General features: G+C 38.0%; 1 protein-coding gene across 9 annotated transcripts in view; it reads right to left on the minus strand.

Annotated features, from left to right (window-relative positions):
* The window catches only part of SLC22A14 (solute carrier family 22 member 14), a 41,717-nt gene extending 20,944 nt beyond the window's left edge, over nt 1–20,773 (minus strand). For 2 of the 9 annotated variants that reach the window (XM_070237974.1, XM_070237969.1), the window contains exon 1: nt 20,707–20,773. The gene's annotated coding sequence lies outside the window, so the exon portion shown is untranslated. Of the gene's footprint in view, nt 1–20,503; nt 20,640–20,706 lie in introns of those variants that run through there. The other 7 variants (XM_023620728.2, XM_070237968.1, XM_070237972.1 and 4 more) reach the window with 7 other exon arrangements.
* Nucleotides 20,774–23,513: the final 2,740 nt, after the last annotated feature.

Consider the following 23,513-nt stretch of genomic DNA (forward strand, 5'->3'; position numbering starts at 1 on the left):
AAACAAAAAGAAAACAGTAGAAAGGATCAATGAAATAAAGAGCTAGTTCTTTGAGAAAAGAAGAAAACTGACAAACCCTTAGCCAGACTCACTAAGAAGAAAAGAGAGAAATCTCAAATAAATAAAATTAGAAATGGAAGAGGAGAAATTACAATGGATATCGCAGAAATACAAAAGATTATAAGAGAATACTATGAAAAACTATATGCTAACAAATTGGACAATCTAGAAGAAATGGATAAATTCTTAGATTCATACAACCCCCCAAAACTGAACCAAGAAGAAATAGAGAATCTGAATAGACCAATCACAAGTAAAGAGATTGAAACAGTAATCAAAAACCTCCCCCAAAATGAAAATCCAGGACCAGATGGCTTCTGTGGACAATTCTATCAAACACTTAAAGATTTAATACCTATCCTTCTCAAACTATTCCAAAAAACTGAGGAAGGTGGAACACTTCCTAACACATTCCATGAGGCCAACATCACCCTGATACCAAAGCCAAACGAGGAAGGAAAACTACAGGCCAATATCTCTGATGAACATAGATGCAAAAGTCCTCAACAAAATAATGGCAAACTGAATACAGCAATACATTAAGATCATACACCACAATCAAGTGGGATGTACACGAGGCACACAGGGGTAGTTCAACATCTGCAAATCAATCAATGTGATACACCACATTAACAAAATGAGGAATAAAAACCACATGATCATCTCAATAGATGCAGAGAAAGCATTTGACAAGATCCAACAGCCATTTATGATCAAAACTATCAACAAAATGGGTATAGAAGGAAATTATCTCAACATAATAAAGGCCATATATGACAAACCCACAGCCAACATCATACTCAATGGGGAAAAACTGAACGCCATCCCCCGAGAACAGGAACAAGACAAGGGTGCCCACTCTCACAACTCCTATTCAACATACTACTAGAGGTTTTGGCCATAACAATTAGGCAAGAAAAGAAATAAAAAGTAGCCAAATTGTCAAGGAAGAAGTGAAACTGTTTCTATTTGTGGATGACATGACTCCATATATAGAAAATGGTAAATAATTCATCAGAAAACTATCAGAAATAATCAACAACTACAGCAAAGTTGCAGGGTACAAAATAAACATGCAAAAATCAGTTGCATTTCTGTACTCTAATAAACTGACAGAAAGAGAACTCAAGGATACAATACCATTTACACTTGTAACAAAAAAAATAAATCCAGGAATAAATTTAACCAAGGAGGTGAAAGACATACAATGAAAACCATAAGACATTATTGAAGAAATCAATGATGACATAAAGAAATGGCAAGATATTCCATGCACATGGATTGGAAGAATATAGTTAAAATGTCCATAATATCTAAAGCAATTTACAGATTCAATGCAATCGCAGTCAGAATCCCAATGATATTCTTTGCGGAAATAGAGCAAAGACTCCTAAAATTTGTATGGGGCAACAAAAGACCCTGAATAGCTAAAGCAATCCTGAGAAAAAAGAACAACACTGGAGGCGTCACACTCCCTGACTTCAAAATATACTACAAAGCTATAGAAATCAAAACAGCATGGTACTGGCACAAAAACAGACACACAGATCAACGGGACAGAATTGAAAGCCCAGAAATAAACCCACACACCTATGGACAGCTAATCTTTGACAAAGGAGCTAAGAACATACAATGGAGAAAGGAAAGTCTCTTCAATAAATGGTGTTGGGAAACCTGGACAGCACCATGCAAAAGATTGAAAGTAGATCATTATCTTACACCATTCACAAAAATTAACTCAAAATGGATCAAAGACTTGAAGGTAAGACTTGAAACCATAAAACTCCTTGAAGAAAATACAGGCAGGACCCTTCGACATCGGTCTTAGGAGGATCTTTTCAAATACCATGCCTACTCAGACAAGGGAAACAAAAGAAAAAATAAAGTGAGACTTCATCAGACTAAAGAGCTTCTCCAAGGCAAAGGAAATCAAGAACAAAACAAAAAGACAACCCGCCAACTGGGAGAAAACGTTTGCAAATTATATATCTGATAAGGGGTTAACCTCCAAAACATACAAAGAACTCACACAACTCAACACCACTGACAAAACAACCCGATCAAAACATGGGCAGAGGATCTGAACAGACATTTTTCCAAAGGAGATATACAGATGGCCAATAGGCACATGAAAAGATGTTCAACAGCACTAATCATCAGGGAAATGCAAATGAAAACTACACTAAGATATCACCTTACACCTGTTAGAATGGTTATAATCACCAAGACAAAGAATAACAGATGTTGGAGAGGATTTGGAGAAAAGGGAACGCTCATACACTGTTGGTGGGAATGCAAACTGGTGCAGCCGCTATGGAAAACAGTATGGAGATTTCTCAAAAAATTAAAAATAGAAATACCATACGACCCAGCCATCCCACGACTGGGTGTTTATCCAAAGAACTTGAAATCAACAATTCAAAGAGACTTATGCACCCCTATGTTCTTTGCAGCATTATTCACAATAGCTAAGAAATTGAAGCAACCCAAGTGCCTATCAACTGATGATTGGATAAAGAAGACATGGTGTATACATATACAATGGAATACTACTCAGCCATCAAAAACCCACGAAATTGTCCCATTCACAATGACACGGATGCACCTTGAGAGAATTATGCTAAGCGAAATAAGCCAGACAGAGAAAGACAAACACCATATGATTTCACTCATATGTGGAAGATAAACAAACACATGGACAAAGAGAACAGATTAGTGGTTACCACAGGGGAAAGGGGTTGGGAGGTGGGCACAAGGGGTAAAGGGGCACATTTATATGGTGACTGACAAATAACAATGTACAACTGAAATTTCACAGTTATAAACTATTATGACCTCAACATAAAAAATTATCAAACACATGAGAAGACAAGCCATTCTGAGTCAACAGAAAAAACAAACAGCACATTCAGAGTGCAGATGTTGAAATTGTCAGATAGAGAATACAGAACAATATCACGTATGCAAACATTTTAAAGAAATAAAAGTTGTAATTACAAAGATTAACTTACAACAAGAATCAGCAAAAAGTAGACACCTTTGAAGGGAAGACACTGAACTTCTAAAAATAAAAACTTGTGGATAACAAATTGTTGTTGAGGTACAAACACTACTAGGAGGATTAAACAGATTCGACACAAAGAATAAGTAAACTGGAATATACAGTTGAAATGTGAAAGAGATGTAAAGAGACTTGGAAGATAGAAGATTTAACATGCATCTAGTTGGAGGCCCAATATGAGAAACAGAAAAGAGATATTCAAAGAGATAAAAGCAATAAATTTCTAAAACTAGAAAAACATGAATCCTTAAATTCAGGATACAGTATATCCCAAACAGGATAAATAAAAAAGAAAGCTAAGGCTAGACACATTGCAATGAAACGTAGAACACCAGCGACAAAAGAAAAGATCTTCAAAAACATCTAGAGAAAAGACAGATCATGAACAAATGAGTAGTGTCCACAGTCGTCTGTTAAGAAACAAAAGTGGTTAAGCAATAGGAAATCAGAAGAGAGTGAAGAACACCTTCAAAATGTCGATAGAAGATAATAGCCAACCTAGAATTGTCTACTCAGTAAAATTATCTGTCAAGAACTACTGTAAAATAAAGAGTTATAGATAGTCAAAAATTGAGGGAGCATACGTGCAAGAGACCTGATTAATGAAACTTGTAAAGGATAAGAAGGAGGAAAATTATCTCAGGAGGACAGTCTGAGATGCAATAATGAGCAATCAAAATGGTAAAGATGTAAGCAAATCCAAATACGGATTGTATTAAATAATAAAAATTTGTCCAAATTGTAGAGTTAAAAAAAAAAAAGATCAAATGATGGGCAACAATACTATGTCAGGAGGGGACACCAGAGCCAGAGTGTCCCAGAACCTTTCTATTGTTTGGGGTGTAGGAGAGGAAAGGCAAGACTTCAGAGTTACATTTGCACGATAAAACTTCAATGATAACCAGGACAATTATATAGCCAGGAAACAGTAATGGAAAAACGTAGACTAATGGGAAAAACAAAAACAAAATCTCAATCCAGAAAAAAATCAAGGAAAGAGAAAAAAACAAAGGAAACACAGAAAAAGTGGATTGCAATAATTGTGATTGGAGAAATGAGTCAAAGTATATTGATTATCACTAGTTAAAGGAGATGGTTGGATTGAGCTTTTGAAAAATAAAATTAATATGCTGTTTTTAAATAGGGTGGCCAAGCTTTCCCAGTTTTCCCAGAACATACCCAATTTATGTCTTTTGTGCTAGTGTGGTGATTCATAGTGTCCCTTTCCCTCTCATACGGGTTTTGATTTGGGTGACCACTTGGTCACCCTGTAAGATGGCACACCCAAAGCGTAAAGACAGGAAAAGACCGAGAGTAAAAGGATGGAAAACGTTACAGTAGGCAAACATCAATCAAAAGAAAGCTGATTTAGCTATGTTACTACCAAACAACATAAAGATGAAGCATCATTTGGAATAGAGACTTCACCTAAAAACAAAAGTTTCAGTACACCAAAAATATTAATTTTAAATATATATGAACCTAATAAATGTCTTCAAATACACAAAATAATGGGTATAACAAACAGGAGAAATTGACAGCTCCAATAACATAATGAGAAATATCAATGCCTCTTTTTCAGGGGGTCAAATTATAGAAATTTAGCAAAGACAGAGAATATTTGAACAACAAACACAATTAGCAAGCTTTATGGAATGGCCATTTATAAAATTCTACATCTAACAATTAGAGAATACGCATTTTTCTCAAGCCTACTTGGGGCATTTGTGAAAGTTTACCATGTACTCGGCAATAATGTAAGCCTCAACAAATTTCAAAGAATAGGTACCATGTAGACCTGTCTTCTGACTATAATGCAATTAAATCAAACAGCTTAATTTAAAATTCCAGTGTATTTTTCATATATTTCTAATACAGTTATATTCACTTATCACAGTTGCATTCCATCCTGGGATCCCCTAATCTCCTAAATTATTATTTTTTAATTTGTATACATTAAGGTTCACTCTTTGTGCTGTAAAGTCCTATGGTTTTTGACAAATGCATAGGCACATGTACCCGACATTAGAGTGCCACAGAAGTTTCACCACCCTAAAAAATCTCCTGTGCTCTATTTATTGAACACTCCTCTCTCCTCTCAAACACCTGGCAACCACTGATCTTTTTATTGTATATCTTGCCTTTTCCCGAATGTCATATAGCTGGAAACATACAGTATACATCCTTTTCATATTGGCTTCTTTCGCTTAGCAATATGCACTTAAGGGTCATTCACATCTTTTCATGGCTTAATAACTCATCTTTTAAAAAAATCACTGAATAATATTCCACTATATCCACATACCACAGTTTATCCGTTCACCTCTTGAAGGACATTTTGGTTGCTTCCAGTGTTTGGCAATTGTGAATAAAGCTGGTATAAACATTTGCATGCAGGTTTCTGTGTAGACATAGTTTTCAAACCAGTTGGGTAAATACCTAGAACACAAATGCTGGATCATATGGTAAAGCTATGTTTAGCTGTGTGAGAAACTGCCAAACTGTCTTCCAACGTTGCTGTGCCATTTTGCACTCCCACCAGCAATGACTGAGAATCCTTGTCGTTCTGCATCCTTGCTAGCAATCGGTACTGTCAGTTTATTGGATTTTAGCCATTCTAATAGACATGCAGTGTATCTCATTCTTTCATTTTTTCTCATTCTTTTAAATTGTAATTCCTCAGTGACAAATAATGTTGAGCATCTTTTCTCATGCTTATTTGCCATCTGTATATCTTCTTTGGTGAATTATCTCTCTGGATCTTTTTCTCTTTTTTTAATTGGGATGCTTATTTTCTTGTTAAGCTTTGAGTTCTTTGTATATTTTGGATACAAGTGTTTTATGAGATATATGTTTTGCAAACATTTTCTCCAGTCTGTGGCTTGCCTTTTTGTTCTAACAGCATCTTTTGCAGAGCAGAAGTTTTTAATTTTAATAAAGTCCAACTTATCAATTTTTTTCTCTCATAGATTTTGCTTTTGGTGTTGTATCTAAAACTTCATTGCCAAACCTAAGGTCATCTAGATTTTCTCCTGTTTTTTTCTAGAAGTTTTGTAGGTTTTTTTTTTTTTGCCAATACCGTGCTATTTTGATTATAGTAGCTTTACAGTAAGTCTTGGAATCAGGTAGTGTGAGTCCTCCAGTTCTGCTCTTCTTCACTATCGTGTTGGCTATCCTAGGTCTTTTGCCTTTCCATGTGAACCTCAGAATCAGTTTGCTGATGTCTGTAAAACAGCTTGCTGTGCTTTTGATTGAGATTGTACTGAATCTATAGGTCAAGTTGGGAAGAATTGACGTCTTAAAAATAATACGGAGTCTTCTAACCCATGAACAAGGAATATATATAATTTTAAGTTTATTTTCATAAATATTCATATCTTTTAAGTTAAAAAAATGTCAGAAGTCAAAGAAGAGATCATAATGGAAACAAAAATATTTATAAATGGGAGGAGGGGCGGAGCAAAATGGCGGGGTGAGCTGACCTGGGATTCTCTCCCCTCCAAAATACAACAAAAGATTGGAAGAACTGAATTTCAGAGAATAAACATAATGCCAGCTTGTTAGAGACCTACAATACCAAGAAGGCGGAGATCATAAACCCTACTTACAGCCTCGGAGGCGCTGGAATGGTAGGAGAGAACATCGCTCCCTCCCCTAGAGTCTGCGATCGCTGGGGCATGGGTCAGGAAGGAGTGGGGGAGGGGCCGCGCGACCGGGGGATCATCCAGGACTCCTGCCGCTGGTTCAGTGGAAACCCACTGACGGGGGGAAAGCTTCCGTATGCGGGGACCCCATAAACCAAGGGCCTTGGGAGACCAGAGAACAGAACTGATCTGAACCCAGACCTGCACGTGTAACAGCCCCTCCCCCCAGGCAAAGCCAGTGGGCGCAGCCATCTTGCCCCAACGCGGAGAGCTCATAACACGTGGCTCTCGACCGCCATCTAGTGGCGACAGGCTGTAACTGCAACCGAATTCTACCACCATGCGAAAAAACCACTCCTCTACCATCCAGCAATTTATAAAAGCCCCAGACCAGAAGGAAAACAATAAAAACATAGAATTAAGTCCTGAGGACTTGGAATTAGGTAAACTAAGTGATAATGACTTCAGAGCAGCTATAATCAAAAAACTCAATGAGGTAGAGAGGAAGATAGAGAAACAAGCCGAGTTCTGGAGTTACTTCACAAAAGAGATTCAAATCATAAAGAAAAATCAAACAGAATTACTTGAGATGAAAAACACAATGGACCAGATAAAACAGAATACGGATTCCCTGAATGCCTGTGTAGATAACATAGAGGAGAAAATTAGCATAATCGAAGATACACAGGCTGAATGGCGCCAGAGAGAGGAAGAAAGAGAACTAAGAATTAAAAAAAATGAGGAAAATCTCCGAGAGATAATGGATTCAATGAGGAGTAAGAACATAAGGATCATAGGAATTCCCGAGAATATGGAAAAGGAAAATGGAGCAGAAAGTGTGCTTAATGAAATTATTGAAGAGAACTTCCCAAATCTAGGGATCGACGGAGAAATGTGTGTAGAGGAGGGTTTTAGATCTCCTAGATTTGTCAATGTAAAAAGAGCTACCCCAAGGCACATAGTAGTAAAGTTGGCAAAAAGGAATGATAAGGAAAGAATACTCAGGGAAGTAAGGAAAAAAAAGAGAATAACCTATAAAGGAGCCCCTGTCAGACTGTCAGCGGATTTCTCTACAGAAACCCTACAAGCTAGGAGAGAATGGAGTGACATTTTCAAAGCTTTAAAGGATAAAAATCTTAAGCCAAGAATACTCTATCCAGCTAGAATTTCCTTCAGATATGAGGGAGAAATTAAATCTTTTCCAGACAAACGAAAGTTAAGGGAATTTGTAACTAAAAGCCCTCCATTACCAGAAATCCTCAAGAAGGCTCTCATACCTGAAAAAAGAAAAAAGGGAGAAAGGGGACACAATCCACAGACTAGGGAGACTGATGGATAGAACCAGAACAGGATAGCAAATATTGAATTATAGCATTAGGGTAAAGGTAAGGAAACTACCAAAACAAGGACAATCTTAGCACACTAACTACCAATTAATAAGAAGAGTTGGAATAAAAAATGAAAATAATTATTTGGGAGGGGAAGAGCAAATGTCTAAATCAGTATTGGTCAAGTAAGTAAGAGACCACCAGAGAATAGACTATATTATACACGAGATTCTAAATACAAACATCAAGGTAGACACTAAAATAAAGTACAGAACAGAGTGACAAATCATAAATAAGGAAAAATCTAAGAAACCCAGCATACGAAATTGCAGTATTAAATGGGTAGTCTAAAGCAAACAGGAAAAGAAACGCAGCAAAACAAGATAATGAGTGACAGATTAATAGCACTAAGTCCACATGCATCAATAATCACTCTCAATGTGAACGGATTGAACTCTCCAATAAAAAGACACAGAGTGGCAAAATGGATTAAAGAACACGATCCAACAATTTGTTGCCTCCAGGAAACACACCTCAGCCCCAAGGACAAACACAGACCCAGGGTGAAGGGGTGGAGGACAATACTTCAAGCAAATAGCAAGGAAAAAAGGCAGGTGTTGCAATTCTCATATCAGACCAAGTGGATTTCAAAATAAGACAGGTAAAGAGAGACACAGAGGGACAATATATTGTGATCAAAGGGACACTTCATCAAGAAGAAATAACACTTATAAATATCTATGCACCCAACACAGGAGCACCAAGATTCATAAAGCAACTATTAACAGACCTAAAGGAAGATGTTAAAAACAACACAATAATAGTAGGGGACCTCAACACCCCACTCACATCAATGCACAGATCATCCAGACAGAAAATCAACAAGGAAATAGTGGAGCTAAATGAAAAACTAAAACAATTGGACTTAATAGACATATATAGATCACTCCACCCTGAAAGAGCTGAATACACATTCTTCTCAAGTGCACATGGAACATTCTCTAGGATAGACCATATGTTGGGAAACAAGGCAAGCCTCTACAAATTTAAAAAAATGGAAATAATAACAAGCATCTTCTCAGATCATAGTGCTATAAGGCTAGAAATTAATTACAAGAAAAAAGCTGAGAAAGGCACAAAGATGTGGAGACTAAACAACACACTACTGAACAAGCAATGGATCATTGAAGAAATTAAAGAAGAAATAAAAAAATACCTGGAAACAAATGAAAATGATAGCATGCCATACCAACTCATATGGGATACAGCAAAAGCTGTATTAAGAGGAAAATTCATCGCAATACAGGCACATCTCAACAAACAAGAAAAATCCCAAATGAGCAACCTTAAAGCACACCTAACTGAACTAGAGAAAAAAGAACAAATGAAGCCCAAAGGGAGCAGAAGGAGAGAAATAATAAAAATCAGAGCAGAAATAAATACTATTGAAACGAAAAAGGCAGTAGAAAGGAGCAATGAGACAAACAGCTGGTTTTTTGAGAAGATAAATATAACTGACAAACCACTAGCCAGACTTACAAAGAAAACAAGGGAGAAAGCTCAATAAACAAAATCAGAAATGAGCAAGGAGAAATAACAGCAGACTCTGCAGAAATACAACAGATTATGAGAGAATACTACAAAAAACTATATGCCAACAGAATGGCTAACCTAGAGGAAATGGATAAATTCTTGGACTCCTACAATCTCCCAAAGCTCACTCAAGAAGAGGCAGACAATTTGAACAGACCAATCACAAGGAAAGAGATTGAAACAGCAATCAAAAACATCCCAAAGAATAAAACCCCAGGACCAGATGGCTTTCCTGGGGAATTCTACCAAACTTTCAGAGAGGATTTAATACCTATCCTTTTCAAGCTATTCCAAAAAATTAGGGAAGATGGAACACTTCCTAACACATTCTATGAGGCCAACATCACGCTGATACCAAAACCTGATAAGGACACCACGAAAAAAGAGAACTACAGGCCAATATCACTGATGAACATAGATGCAAAAATTCTAAACAAAATTTTGGCAACCAGAATTCAGCAATTCATCAAAAGAATCATACATCAGGATCAGGTGGGATTCATACCAGGGACACAGGGATGGTTCAACATCCGCAAATCAATCAACGTGATACACCACATCAACAAACTGAGGAATAAAAACCACATGATCATCTCAATAGATGCAGAGAAGGCATTTGACAAGATCCAACAGCCATTTATGATAAAAACTCTGAACAAAATGGGCATAGAAGGAAACTACCTCAACATAATAAAGGCCATATACGACAAACCCATAGCCAACAACATACTCAATGGGCAAAAACTGAACGCCATCCCCCTGAAAACAGGAACGAGACAAGGATGCCCTCTATCACCACTCTTATTTAACATAGTACTGGAGGTCCTGGCCAGAGCAATCAGGCAAGAAAAAGGAATAAAAGGAATCCAAATAGGGAGGGAAGAAGTGAAACTCTCCCTGTTTGCAGATGACGTGATCTTATATATAGAAAACCCCAAAGAATCCATTGGAAAACTGTTAGAAGTAATCAACAACTACAGCAAAGTTGCAGGGTATAAAATCAATTTGCATAAATCAGTAGCATTTCTATACTCCAGTAATGAACCAACAGAAAAAGAACTCAAGAACACAATACCATTCACAATCGCAACAAAAAGAATAAAATACCTTGGGGTAAATTTAACTAAGGAAGTGAAGGACCTATATAATGAAAATTACAAGGCCTTTCTGAGAGAATTGGATGACGACATAAGGAGATGGAAAGACATTCCATGTACATGGATTGGAAGAATAAACATAGTTAAAATGTCCGTTCTACCTAAAGCAATCTACAGATTCAACGCCATCCCAATCAGAATCCCAATGACATTCTTTACAGAATTAGAACAAAGAATCCCAAAATTCACATGGGGCAACAAAAGACCCCGAATTTCTAAAGCAATCCTGAGAAAAAAGAACAAAATGGGAGGCATCACAATCCCTGACTTCAAAACATACTACAAAGCTACAGTAATGAAAACAGCATGGTACTGGTACAAAAGCAGGTGCACAGATCAATGGAACAGAATTGAAAGCCCAGAAATAAAACCACACATCTATGGACAGCTTATCTTTGACAAAGGAGCTGAGGGCATCCAATGGAGAAAAGAAAGTCTTTTCAACAAATGGTGCTGGGAAAACTGGAAAGCCACATGTAAAAGAATGAAAATTGACCATTCTTTTTCACCATTCACCAAAATAAACTCAAAATGGATCAAAGACCTAAAGGTGAGACCTGAAACCATAAGGCTTCTGGAAGAAAACGTAGGCAGTACACTCTTTGACATCAGTATTAAAAGGATCTTTTCGGACACCATGCCTTCTCAGAGAAGGGAAACAATAGAAAGAATAAACAAATGGGACTTCATCAGATTAAAGAGCTTCTTCAAGTCAAATGAAAACAAGATTGAAGCAAAAAAACAACCCACTAACTGGGAAAAAATATTTGCAAGTCATGTATCTGACAAAGGCTTAATATCCATCATATATAAAGAACTCTCGCAACTCAACAACAAAACATCAAACAACCCAATCAAAAAATGGGCTGAAGACATGAACAGACAGTTCTCTAAAGAAGATATACTGATGGCCAATAGGCACATGAAAAGATGCTCATCATCGCTGATCATCAGGGAAATGCAAATCAAAACTAAACTAAGATATCACCTTACACCCATTAGAATGACAAAAATATTTAAAACTAATAGTAACAAATGTTGGAGAGGTTGCGGAGAAAAAGGAACCCTCATACACTGCTGGTGGGAATGCAAACTGGTGCAGCCACTATGGAAAACAGTATGGAGATTCCTCAAAAAATTAAAAATAGAACTACCATACGATCCAGCCATCCCACTACTGGGTATTTATCCAAAGAGCTTGAAGTCAGCAATCCCAAAAGTCCTGTGCACCCAATGTTTATTGCAGCATTATTTACAATAGCCAAGACATGGAAGCAACCTAAGTGCCCAGCAACAGACGAATGGATAAAGAAGATGTGGTACATATATACAATGGAATACTACTCAGCTGTAAAACAGAACAAAATCATTCCATTTGCAATAACATGGATGGACCTTGAGGGAATTATGTTAAGTGAAATAAGCCAGCGAGAGCAGGATAATCTGTGTATGACTCCACTCATATAGGAATTTAAAATTATGGACTAAGAACAGTTTAGTGGATACCAGGGGAAAGGTGGAGTGGGGGGTGGGCACAAAGGGTGAAGTGGTGCACCTACAACATGACTGACAAACATTAATGTACAACTGAAATTTCACAAGATTGTAACCTCTCATTAACTCAATAAAAAAAATTTATAAATGACTGATAATGAAAACTATAACATATCAAAACTTGTAGGTGGTACAAATAGTGGTACTTTATGGGAAATTTATAGCTTTAACTGCTTTATAATAGAAAATCAGAAAGATTGAAATTAATAAAGTAAATATACATCATAAGAAGTGAAAAAGAATAGAATAAATTCAAATAAGTAAAGGAGGGAGACAATAAAGTTAAGACAGAAATAAAGGAAATAGAAAACAAAAATATAAGAAGAGAATCAACAAAGCCCAAAATTGTTGCTTCGAACAGATGAGTAAGTTAGACAAACCTCTGGTGAAATTAAATAAAAAATGAAAAAGACAAAAAGTACAAATAAGTCTTTTATATATGCAAAAATGATTATAAAGATACAGGAAGATTAAAAATATTAACTAAATACTAACATCAACTTTATGTTAATGATTTTGAAACATAGATGAACTAAATTCCTAAAACAAAATGAATCAATATAGACTTAAGAATAAAGAGAAAGCCTTAAAAGTTCTATAGTGATTAAAGAAATGAAAGCAGAAGTTAAGAATCTTTCTACAAAGAAAACACCAGACCCAAACCATTTTATAGGTCTACCAAACTTTTATGGAACAGATCATTCCAGTTTGTACAAATTGTTTCAGAGAATAGGAAAAGAGATACATTCCCAAATCATTCTAACTTTGATAATAAAACTAGAAAATTACAGTACAGAAAGGAAATTACAGATGCATTTCATTCATAAAAATCGATGGAAAAAGCCTAAATACGATATTAGTAAATCAAATTTGATAGTGCATAAATAGGAAGAATATACCATGGTCAAGGTAATTTTAACCTCGAAATGCAAAGATTGTTTTACTATCAGAAAATATACAAATCTTTATCATGTTTAATAGATTAAAGGAGAAAAACCATATGATCATGTTTATAAATACAGAAAATGCATTTGATAACATTCAACACTGATTTGTGATTTTTAAAAAAATGGAAAAATTGGAACTTCTTTGATCTAATACAGAGAATCTATGCCCTACCCATTCAAAAAAAAATCCTAAGAGGGAAACATTAGAATTATTCCTTTAAAATTCCAAGACAAAGATGCCCACAGTCACCCATTCAGCATTGTACTGGCGGCCCCAGCCAACGCAATGAGATAAAGAGAAACAAAAAGCACAAAGATTGGAAAGAAGAAACCAAACTCAAAAGACTCTACAAATAATTAGAAACAATAGGAGACCTTAGCGAGCTGGCTGGCTATAATGTGAATATATAAGTCAATTACATGTCTGTAAACCCAAAACAATTAAGTTTGTAAAAATATACCATTTAATGGAACAGTGTTCAAATTCACTTGACATTAGAGAGATGCAAATTACAACAATACTAAGAAACACTTCTTAACTGTTGTATCGACAAAAATTAAAATTATGACAACCCATTTTGTTGGTGAGGCTGTGAGGAAACAAGCTCTTTCCTACATTGTTGGCGAGAATGTGAACTGGTACAACCCTTCTGAAGGCCAATTTGGCAATATCTTCTGGGAAGTTATTCCTTCCTGGCTTCTGGGAATTGAGCTCGTGGAGTGTGCCCTGTGCTACTAACTGATGAGTGTTCTGCATGCTTGGAGCTTAGAACCACTGTGTACCAGCCTGTCTAGGTGGTTTGTGCCTTATGGCGAACATTTCCTTTCCTTCTTGAGGGCTGAAGTCGGGTAGTGAAGTTTCGGTTACTGCAGTTCATTGTGAAGTCATTAGGTAGAGCCCCAGTAAAAACCCTGGACTCCTAGGCTCAAGGAAGGCTCCCTGGCAGAAAAGACTTGACACGCGTTGCTGGAGATGTAAGGGCGTCCTGTGTAATTCCACGGAGAGAGTACTATTGGAAGCTGGTGCCTGGTATCCTCTAGACTCCACCCAATACCTATTTTCCCTTTATTGACCTTGCTTGATATCCTGTTGCTGTAATAAATTTTAGCTGTGAGTATATCAACTTCTGAGGTCTCTGAGTGCTTCAAGTGAATCACAGAACCTGGGGGTGGTCTTAGAGACCAACGATAAGAAAATAAATATACACAAGATTATTCACGGCAGTACTGATTGTATTACAAAATGTTGGGAACAACCTAAATGTCCATATTATAGGAGGACGGTAGAATAGTGGTGGTACATCCACATAATGGAATATCATGCAGCTGTAAAAAAGAATGAGGAAAATTTGTATGAACTGATATGGAATGATTTTCAGGCCATAAGAGGTAAGTGAAAAAAGCAATATGCTCAAGAGTATCCGTAGTATGCTACTCTTCATATAACAAAAGGGACATAAGAGAATATACAGGTATATGCTCATTTGTGGGAAAAAATACAGGAAGGATATGTCAAAAACTACTGAGATTGGTTATCTATGAGAGTGAGTGGGTGGGAACAGGTGAAAAGAATGAGGGAATGGAATGGGGAGGAAGGGCTGGGGGGGATACTTCTCTGAGTGTAGCTTTTGTATAATTCTGACTTTTAGAACCATAGCAATGTTTCACATGCAGCCAGGCCCCCAATAAAAAATTAATTGGATTCAATCAGGATGAGGAGGAAACCAAAACAGTAACAAGTCAACCTAACTGTATTACAATAAATAGCATAGCCACGTTGAAGGGAATAGGGAAGAAAAGAACTAACCTAAGAAATTTGAAAAACAGTATGTTGACTATATATTATAAAGCTGAAGATAAGAATTGTACAAAAATATCGCACTCTTGTTAGTGAATTTGTTTTTCACAGGGATATGAATTTGCAATTCTGAAACTACTTCATGTGTGTACTGGATTTAAGCAAATAAGCAACTGTACTGTCAATAATAACAGCTTCATTTCTCTCTGTTAGAAAAAGAAGCTACAACTAAGGACGGGGGAGACTGGAATGAAGACGGTGTTCGATAGGAATCAAAGGTAGCAATATGAACTCGTGATGACATAGAGATGGAGATAGCAGTAAGTGTGTAGATATATTTTCTAGCTCTGTCCACTGAGATGGCCTAGAAGCAATAACCCCTGAGTAGAAATGATCACACCTAGTACTCAGATCTTGGTTTCTAAATAAAAGAACCAGAGTTCTTTGGAGAAATGGTTGATTCCAGGGCTGGGGCAGGGAAAGCACAGGACGAGTGAGAAATGTCTTGTGGTACCAGAAAGTAAGGTCATGCCCCCCAAATGATGGAACATGTCAAAAGGGCACAGGAGCCAAACAGAAAGAGCCTCTAATGACCAAGTCTGGGACAATTTTAGCAACAAAATAATAATGTTAGTAATAGATTATAATCTATAGAATAAATATACCTGATATAAATGAGTAATTGAATAAACAAACGGGGGGAAAAGGACAGCTATTCACAATAGAATTCTACATTAATGAATATAGAAGGAATGATGAAAACAGAAAATCACCACTTGGCAAGCACGTCAGTTAATTGTTGCAGACAGGAATCATTGTTCAGTATTAAAATTAGAGGATGAAAATATGAGAAGCAAATATTTGCACAGTCTCAAGTTATCTCCCCACAAGATGCTTACCTATTACAAAGAGAAAGACAGTGACTTTATAGTGAAGAAACTTGGCAGACACCACTTCAACTGTATGATTGAAGTTAAAATGACCAGTAATGGGATATGTTGACATCATGTACCCCTTGATATCATGCAGTAAGAAGGGCACATGATCACTTCTGAGGTATTTTTGCCAAAAATGCATAACTAACTGTGCAAAAATGCATAATTAATATAATCATGCAAAAACACCAAACAAATTTAGGGACATTCTACGAAATAACTGACTAGTACTTTTGAAAGTGTCGAAGCGTAAAGGAAGAAGTGTTAGGAACCTTTCCAGATTGGAGAGATGAAGACGACATGCCAGCTAAATGGAGCGAGAGAGCCTAGATTGGATTCCAGACCAGGAAAACATTAGTGGGATGATTTGCAAAATTCAAGTAAGATCTCTAGATTAGTTAATAGTATTGTGTCAACACTAATTTCCTGGTTTAGATAATTGTACTATGGTTATGTAAGATGCTAACATTAGGGGAAGTTGGGCAAAGGATAAATGGGAATTCTGTGTACTATTTTTGCAATTTTTTTAACTCTAAAATTATTTCAAACTAAAAATATTTTTTAAAACGTGGAAATTGAGAAAAGATGCCATTTATATTATTAAGAAAATATAAACTAGGAACAAATCTAAAAAAATACATACAAGACATCCATTAGGATGGCTATTATTTAAAAAATCAGAAAACTAGTGTTAGCAACGAAGTGGAGAAATTGGAACCCTTGTGCATTGAGAATTGGAATGTGAAATGCAGCCACTGTGGAAAACAGTATGGCAGTTCCTCAAAAAATTAAAAATAGAGTTACCCATTTGATCTAGTAATTCCACTTCTGGGTATAAATCCAAAATATTTGTAAGCAGGGACTCAAGCAGATATCCGTACGCCAGTGTTCATAGCAGCACCATTCCCAACAGCCAAAAGGTGGAAGCAACCCAAGTGCCCACTGATGGATGAATAGATAAGCAAAATGTGGTTTATATACACAAGGGAATATTATTCAGCCCTAAAAAGGAATGAAATTCTGATACATGCTACAACATTGAACCTTGAAGACCTTATGTTAAGTGAAACAAGCCAATTACAAAAGAACAAATATTGTATGATTCCACATATATGACGTACCTAGAGCAGTAAAATAAATAAAGACATAAAGCAGCATGGCGGTTGCCAAGGGCTTGTGGGGAGAGGGCATAGGGGGTATTGTTAAATAGGTACAGAGTTTCAGTTGGGGAAAATGAAAAAGTCTGGAGATGGATGATGGTGACAGTTGTACAACAGTGTAAGTGTACTTAATGCCTCTGAACTGTAAAAAATGGTTAAAAAGAAAGAACTTCTACAACTCATTAGCAAAAAACAAACACTCCAAATAAAAAATGGGCAGAAAAAGTCAATAGACATTTTTCCAAAGAAGACACACAAATGGCCAACAGGTACATGAAAAGGTGCTCGACATCACTAATCATCAGAGAAATGCAAATCAAAATTATAACAAGATATCACCTCACATCTGTTAGAATGACTATTACCACAAAGGCAAGAGAAGGGCTAGCCTGGGGGTGTAGTGGTTAAGCTTGTGTGCTCTACTTCAGCAGCCTCAAGCAAAAAGAGGAAGATTGTCAACAGCTGTTAGCTCGGGGCCAATCTCCCTCACCCCCCCAAAAAAATAAAAGGCAAGAGATAACAAGTGTTGGTGAGAATGTGGAGAAAAGGGAACTCTTATTCACTGTTGATAGAGACATAAATTGGTACAGCCACTGTGGAAAACAATATGGAGGTTCCTTAAAAATTAGAAGTAAGACTATCATATGATCCAAGAATCCCACTTCTGGGTATATTTTCAAAGAAATGAAAACAGAATATTGAAGAGATATCTGTACCCCCATGTTCATAGCAGCATTATTCACAATAGCGAAGACTTGGAAGCAACCTAAGTGTCCATCCATGAATGAGTAGATAAAGAAGATGTAGTATATACATACAATGGAATATTGTTCAGCCGTGAGAAAGAAGGAAATCCTGCCATTTGCCACAACATGGATGGAGCTTGAGGGCATTATGCTGAGTGAAATAAGCCAGACAGGGAAAGACAAAAACTGCATGGTATCACTTATTTGTGGAATCTTAAAAAATAAAAACGGAAAAGTCAAACTCATAGAAACAGAAAGTAGAAAAGGGGTTGCCAGGGGCTGGGGGGTGGGGGAAATAGGGAGAAGCTGGTAAAAGGGTGCAGACTTTCAACTGTAAGATGAATAAGATCTGAGGATCTAATGTAAATCATGGTGACTATAGCTAACAATACTGTATTGTGTAATTGAAGCTTGCTGAGAGTAGAACTTAAATATACTCACCAAAAAAAAAAGAGAAAGGGAAATATGCAAGGTGATGGATGTGTTCATTAACTAGATGGGGGGAATCCTTTCACAATGTACAATTTAAATATCTTATCAGTTTAATTGTCAATTATACCTCAACAAAGCTAAACATTTTTTAAAATGGTTAAAATGATCAATTTTATGGTATGTATATTTTACCACAATAAAAAATGGTTTAAACATATGTGCAAGACCTGTGTGTAAAACAATTATAAAATTTACAGAAGTATGTTAAGGAAGAAAAATAAACGGACATTTCATGGTCATGAAGAAAAGTTGTCAATTCTTCCCTGTATCAATCTGTAGATTCAGTACAACTCCAGTCAAAATCCAAAACGTATTTTTCGTGAAATCTGTCAAGATGATTCTAAAACTAATATGGAAGAACAAAGGGCAGAAATACTTAAGACAGTTCTGAAGAATAACAAGGAGAAATGATTTGTCCTGCCAAATATCAAATTTAGTATAAAGTTATATTCATTAAAGGCAAGGTGGTGTCAACACAGAAATAGCTAAATAGCAAGCCCAGAATAGATCTACGCAAATAAAGTTTTGATACATGAGAGAGAGTAGGAGAGTAACATGACAGATCAGTAAACAGACAAAAATTAACATTGGATTTCTGTTGCACACCATGAACAAAAATACCAGTCTTACGAAGGATTTATATTTCAAAGACAAAACTTTTAGTAGAAAAAATCAGGAATATATTTTTTACTTTCGGGTGAGGAATGATTTCTTAATCAGGACACAAAAGCTATGCTATTTTATGCTAACCATAAATTTAAAAATTATAAATTTGACTACTTAAAAATGAAAATCTTAAAGTAAAAAAATCACATCACAAGTGGGAGTCTAATATTTGTAAACGTATTACAGAAAAAAGTTTAGGATCAAGAATATGTAAAGAACCCCACAAATCAATAGGAAAAAAACAATCGAAAAATGAGCAAAAGACATGAATGGGCATTTCAAGAAGAAGAAATTCATGTGGCCCACCGACATATGAAGAGATGTTCAACCTCTTTAATAATGAGGAAAATGCAAATCAAGACCATAATGAGATGTTTACACTCATTTGCTTGACAAAACTTAAAAAGTCTGACCATACCAAGTGCTGGAGACGGTCTATCTTTCATACATTTCTGGCAGGATTATTCCTAGTTCCACTTTGGAAAACAAGTTGACATTGTCTTATAAAGTTGAATATTCCCATATTTTATGACCCAGCAATTCTACTCCCAGGTACTCTGAGGAAATATTTGTACATATGATGCAGGAAATTAGTACCAAAATGTTCATGACAACACACTTCAAATATGAAAAAAAAGAGTCCAAATGTCCATCAGTAGAAGAAGGGATAAACTGGTATATGTATATAGTGAAATACAATACAGCAGTGAAAATGAATCAACTTTAGCTCCGTCCATTAACACTTGACCAGCCATTGCTGGCCTTGAAGATGGAAGGGGACCATGAGCCAAGGAATGTGGGCAGCCTCTTAAAGGTGGAAAAGCAAGAACATGGGTTCTCCCCCAGAGCCTCTGGAAAGGAACGCAGCCCTATGGACACCTTGATTTTAGCCCAGTGAGACCCAGTTTGGACTTCTGACCTCCAGAACCATGAGGTAATAAATGTCTTGTTTAAGCCACTAAGTTTGTGGCAATTTTTTACAGCAGCAATAGGAAACTAACACAGTGGGGAAGGTTAGAGGGGGAGAAGGGTGGACGGAGGAGACGTCCCAGGGAGGGCGGAAGGGAAACTTTGCTCTCCTCACAGAGATTTGGCTTTCAGGCCTGGAGCCAGCTGTACCAGCCTTCCTCAGCAGGACCCCTCCTAGTCTCCCCCCAGCATCACCTGAATGCCCACAGGGGGCTAATAGCCTACTCGGCCCTAGAGCCTTTGCTCCTCTACTGATCCCAAAGGTCCCCTGCCAAGTGGACAGGCCCCAGACAATTGGTTCTCAGTGTACAAAAGAGGAAACTGAGGCCCGGAAAAGGGACATAGCCAGGAGCAGCGCTCCATATGAGGGCAGGAAATGGCCAGATGCCACACCTGAGAACTCACGCTTCCTGTGAGGGCAGCCTGCTCCTTCCACAGACTCCCCACAGCCGAATGGGCCCCGGCAGGCTCCTGTCCACACCTGTGCTGATAACGTGGCCCCACAATTGCCGAGTGTCATCATAATTTGCCACCCTCCACACCCTCCCAGTCCCTCCTCCCTGGAGACAGGACCACAAGCCAAAGCCAGGGCCCACCTGACCACAATCCAGGCCCAGCCAGACTCTTGGAAGCAGAACTCTTGGGTTCCATTGGTGGCCGGGTAGTAGTGTCACAATGGGGCAGGGAGGTCCTCATGATGGGGTAGGAGCAGCATTCTACTCCAGGGGCACAACTGGCTACAGACACTAGGGACAGAATGGGGCAAGGCAGATTGGGGAAATCTCCCCGTGAGCCAGCCCTGGGCCTTTGTGCAGACTCTCCCCAGCACCTGGAGCACCTGTGCTCCCCGTAAGGGCCTCACCTCCACTGAGGGAAATTCTCCCACCCTTCCAGATACAACTTGCCCATCCCCAGTCTCCACTCCTGAGGTGGGGGGGATGGAGAGGAGACATCAGACAAAGAGCAGACCCTACCTTCAGCTGCTCCCAGATCTGGGGGCAGAGGTGGAGCAGAGCTAAGGGACTAGCCTTCCATCTACCATCTGCTGGCGGCTTCCATCTACCATCTCTGTGCAGGACACTTGTTTCGCTGAAGGGGAGGAGAGGGTGTAGGTTAAAGATTTGGTGGTAGAAGTTTTGGGGAGCTGCCATATGATGGCTTCTCCTTTCTCCAAACGGAGGAGAAGTGATCTGTTAGGAGGTAGGAGGAAGGGAGGAATGCAGAGTGGAGGTTAGAAATAGCCACTGGTGAGAGTTGGAAAATAAGCTGAGTAGCAAAAGCTGGTAGGAGTGCTGGGTGCTGTGAAAGACCCAGTTTGAGGCTGGCGACTGCGAATTCACAGTACAGGTTTCCTGGGCATGCGACTCTCAAGCAGTGACCAGCAGTCTAGGGTACAGGGAGAGAGAAGACCGACAATCAGGCTCATTCGCTGCTACTGTTTTGCTAGTTGAATACAATCAAAGGGTGAAAGGGGTAAAGTGGAGGGTGTTGGCAAGAGAAAGAAATGCTCTCTCTCTCAATAGAAATTAAAATGATGGCTTACATCCTCTAATCTGAGAAGACAGAGCTGGGGAGAAAGTAGTAAGGTTGACAGACCATAAGGCCTAATGAGGCTAAGGATGGTATATGGACTGATGTTTGTGTCCCCCCAGATTGATATATTGAAGCCCTGACTCCCAATGTGATGATATTTGGAGATGGGTCTTTGGGAGGTAATTTGGGTTAGATTAGGTCATGAGGGTGGAGCCCTCATGATGGAATTAGAGGTCTTATAAGAGAGAGAGATCTTTCTCCCTCCACATGCATGCCAAGGAAAGGCCATGTGAGGACACAGCAAGAAGGCAGCCATCGGCAAGGCAGAAAGAGGCCCTCCCCGGAACCTGACCCTGCTGGCAACTTGATCTTGGACTTCCAGCCTCCAGAACTGTGAGAAAACAAATTTCTGCTTTTAAGCCACCCAGTCTGTGGTACTTTCTTAATTGCAGCCTGGGCAGACTAAGGCAGATAGGAATGATGGAGCAAACAAGCCGGAAGGATGGGATGCTGTGGTCAGAGAATGGGACGTCTGAATTAGAGATTCATTCATTTATTCACTTAGATGTCAGAAATTTTTGAGATTTTGGAGGTGGAGATGAATTTTCCCAGGATGATGGCAGGAGCTAGAGTGGAAGGGACAACCAGGAACTGAGTAGTTTTAGATGAATGAGGCTTTGTAAGCTGGAGGTCAGGAGGTGGAAGCAAGGAAGAGACAGGTTTCTACAAGAGAAAGTTTTTGGGTTTTTTTTTTGGTTAAACTTTTTATTAAGATTATGATAGTTTACATCCTTATGAAATTTCAGTTGTACATTATTGTTAGTCATGTTGTAGGTGCACCACTTCACCCTTTGTGCCCTCCCCCCACCCCGCCTTTCCCCTGGTAACCACCAATCAGTTCTCTTTGTCTATATGTTTAACTTCCACCTATGAGTGGAGTCATACAGAGTACGTCTTTTTCTCTATCTGGCTTATTTCACTTAACATAATACCCTCAAGGTCCATCCATGTTGTTGTGAATGGGAGGATTTTATCCTTTTTTATGGCTGAGTTGTATTCCATTGTATGTATATACCATATCTTCTTTATCCATTCATCAGTTGATGGGCACTTAGGTTGCTTCCACATCTTGGCTATTGTAAATAATGCTGCGATGAACATAGGGGTGCATGGGACTTTTGGAATTGCTGATTTCAAGTTCTTTGGATAGATACCCAGTAGTGGGATGGCTGGGTCATAAGGTATTTCTATTTTTAATTTTTTGAGAAATCTCCATGCTGTTTTCCATAGTGGCTGCACCAGTTTGCATTCCCACCAACAGTGTATGAGGGTTCCTTTTTCTCCACAACCTCTCCAACATTTGTCACTTTTTGTTTTGGATATTTTTGCCATTCTAACAGGTGTAAGGTGATATCTTAGTGTAGTTTTGATTTGCATTTCCCTGATGATTAGTGATGAGGAGCATCTTTTCATGTGTCTATTGGCCATCCGTATATCTTCTTTGGAGAAATGCCTGTTCATGTCCCCTGCCCATTTTTTGATCAGCTTGTTTGATTTTTTGTTGTTGAGCTTTGTGAGTTCTTTATATATTATGGAGATTAACCCTTTGTTGGATATATACCTTGTAAATATTTTTTTCCAACCAGTGGGTTGTTTTTTTGTTTTAATCCTGTTTTCCCTTGCCTTGAAGAAGCTCTTTAGTCTGATGAAGTCCCATTTGTTTATTCCTTCTATTGTTTCCCTCTTCTGAGGTGTTATGGTGTCTGGAAAGATTCTTTTAATACTGATGTCAAAGAGTGTACTGCCTATATTCTCTTCTGGAAGACTTATTGTTTCAGGTCTAATCTTTAGGTCTTTGATCCATTTTGAG

Source organism: Equus caballus, chromosome 16 (assembly GCF_041296265.1).
Source record: "Equus caballus isolate H_3958 breed thoroughbred chromosome 16, TB-T2T, whole genome shotgun sequence".
Taxonomy (NCBI): Eukaryota; Metazoa; Chordata; class Mammalia; order Perissodactyla; family Equidae; genus Equus; species Equus caballus.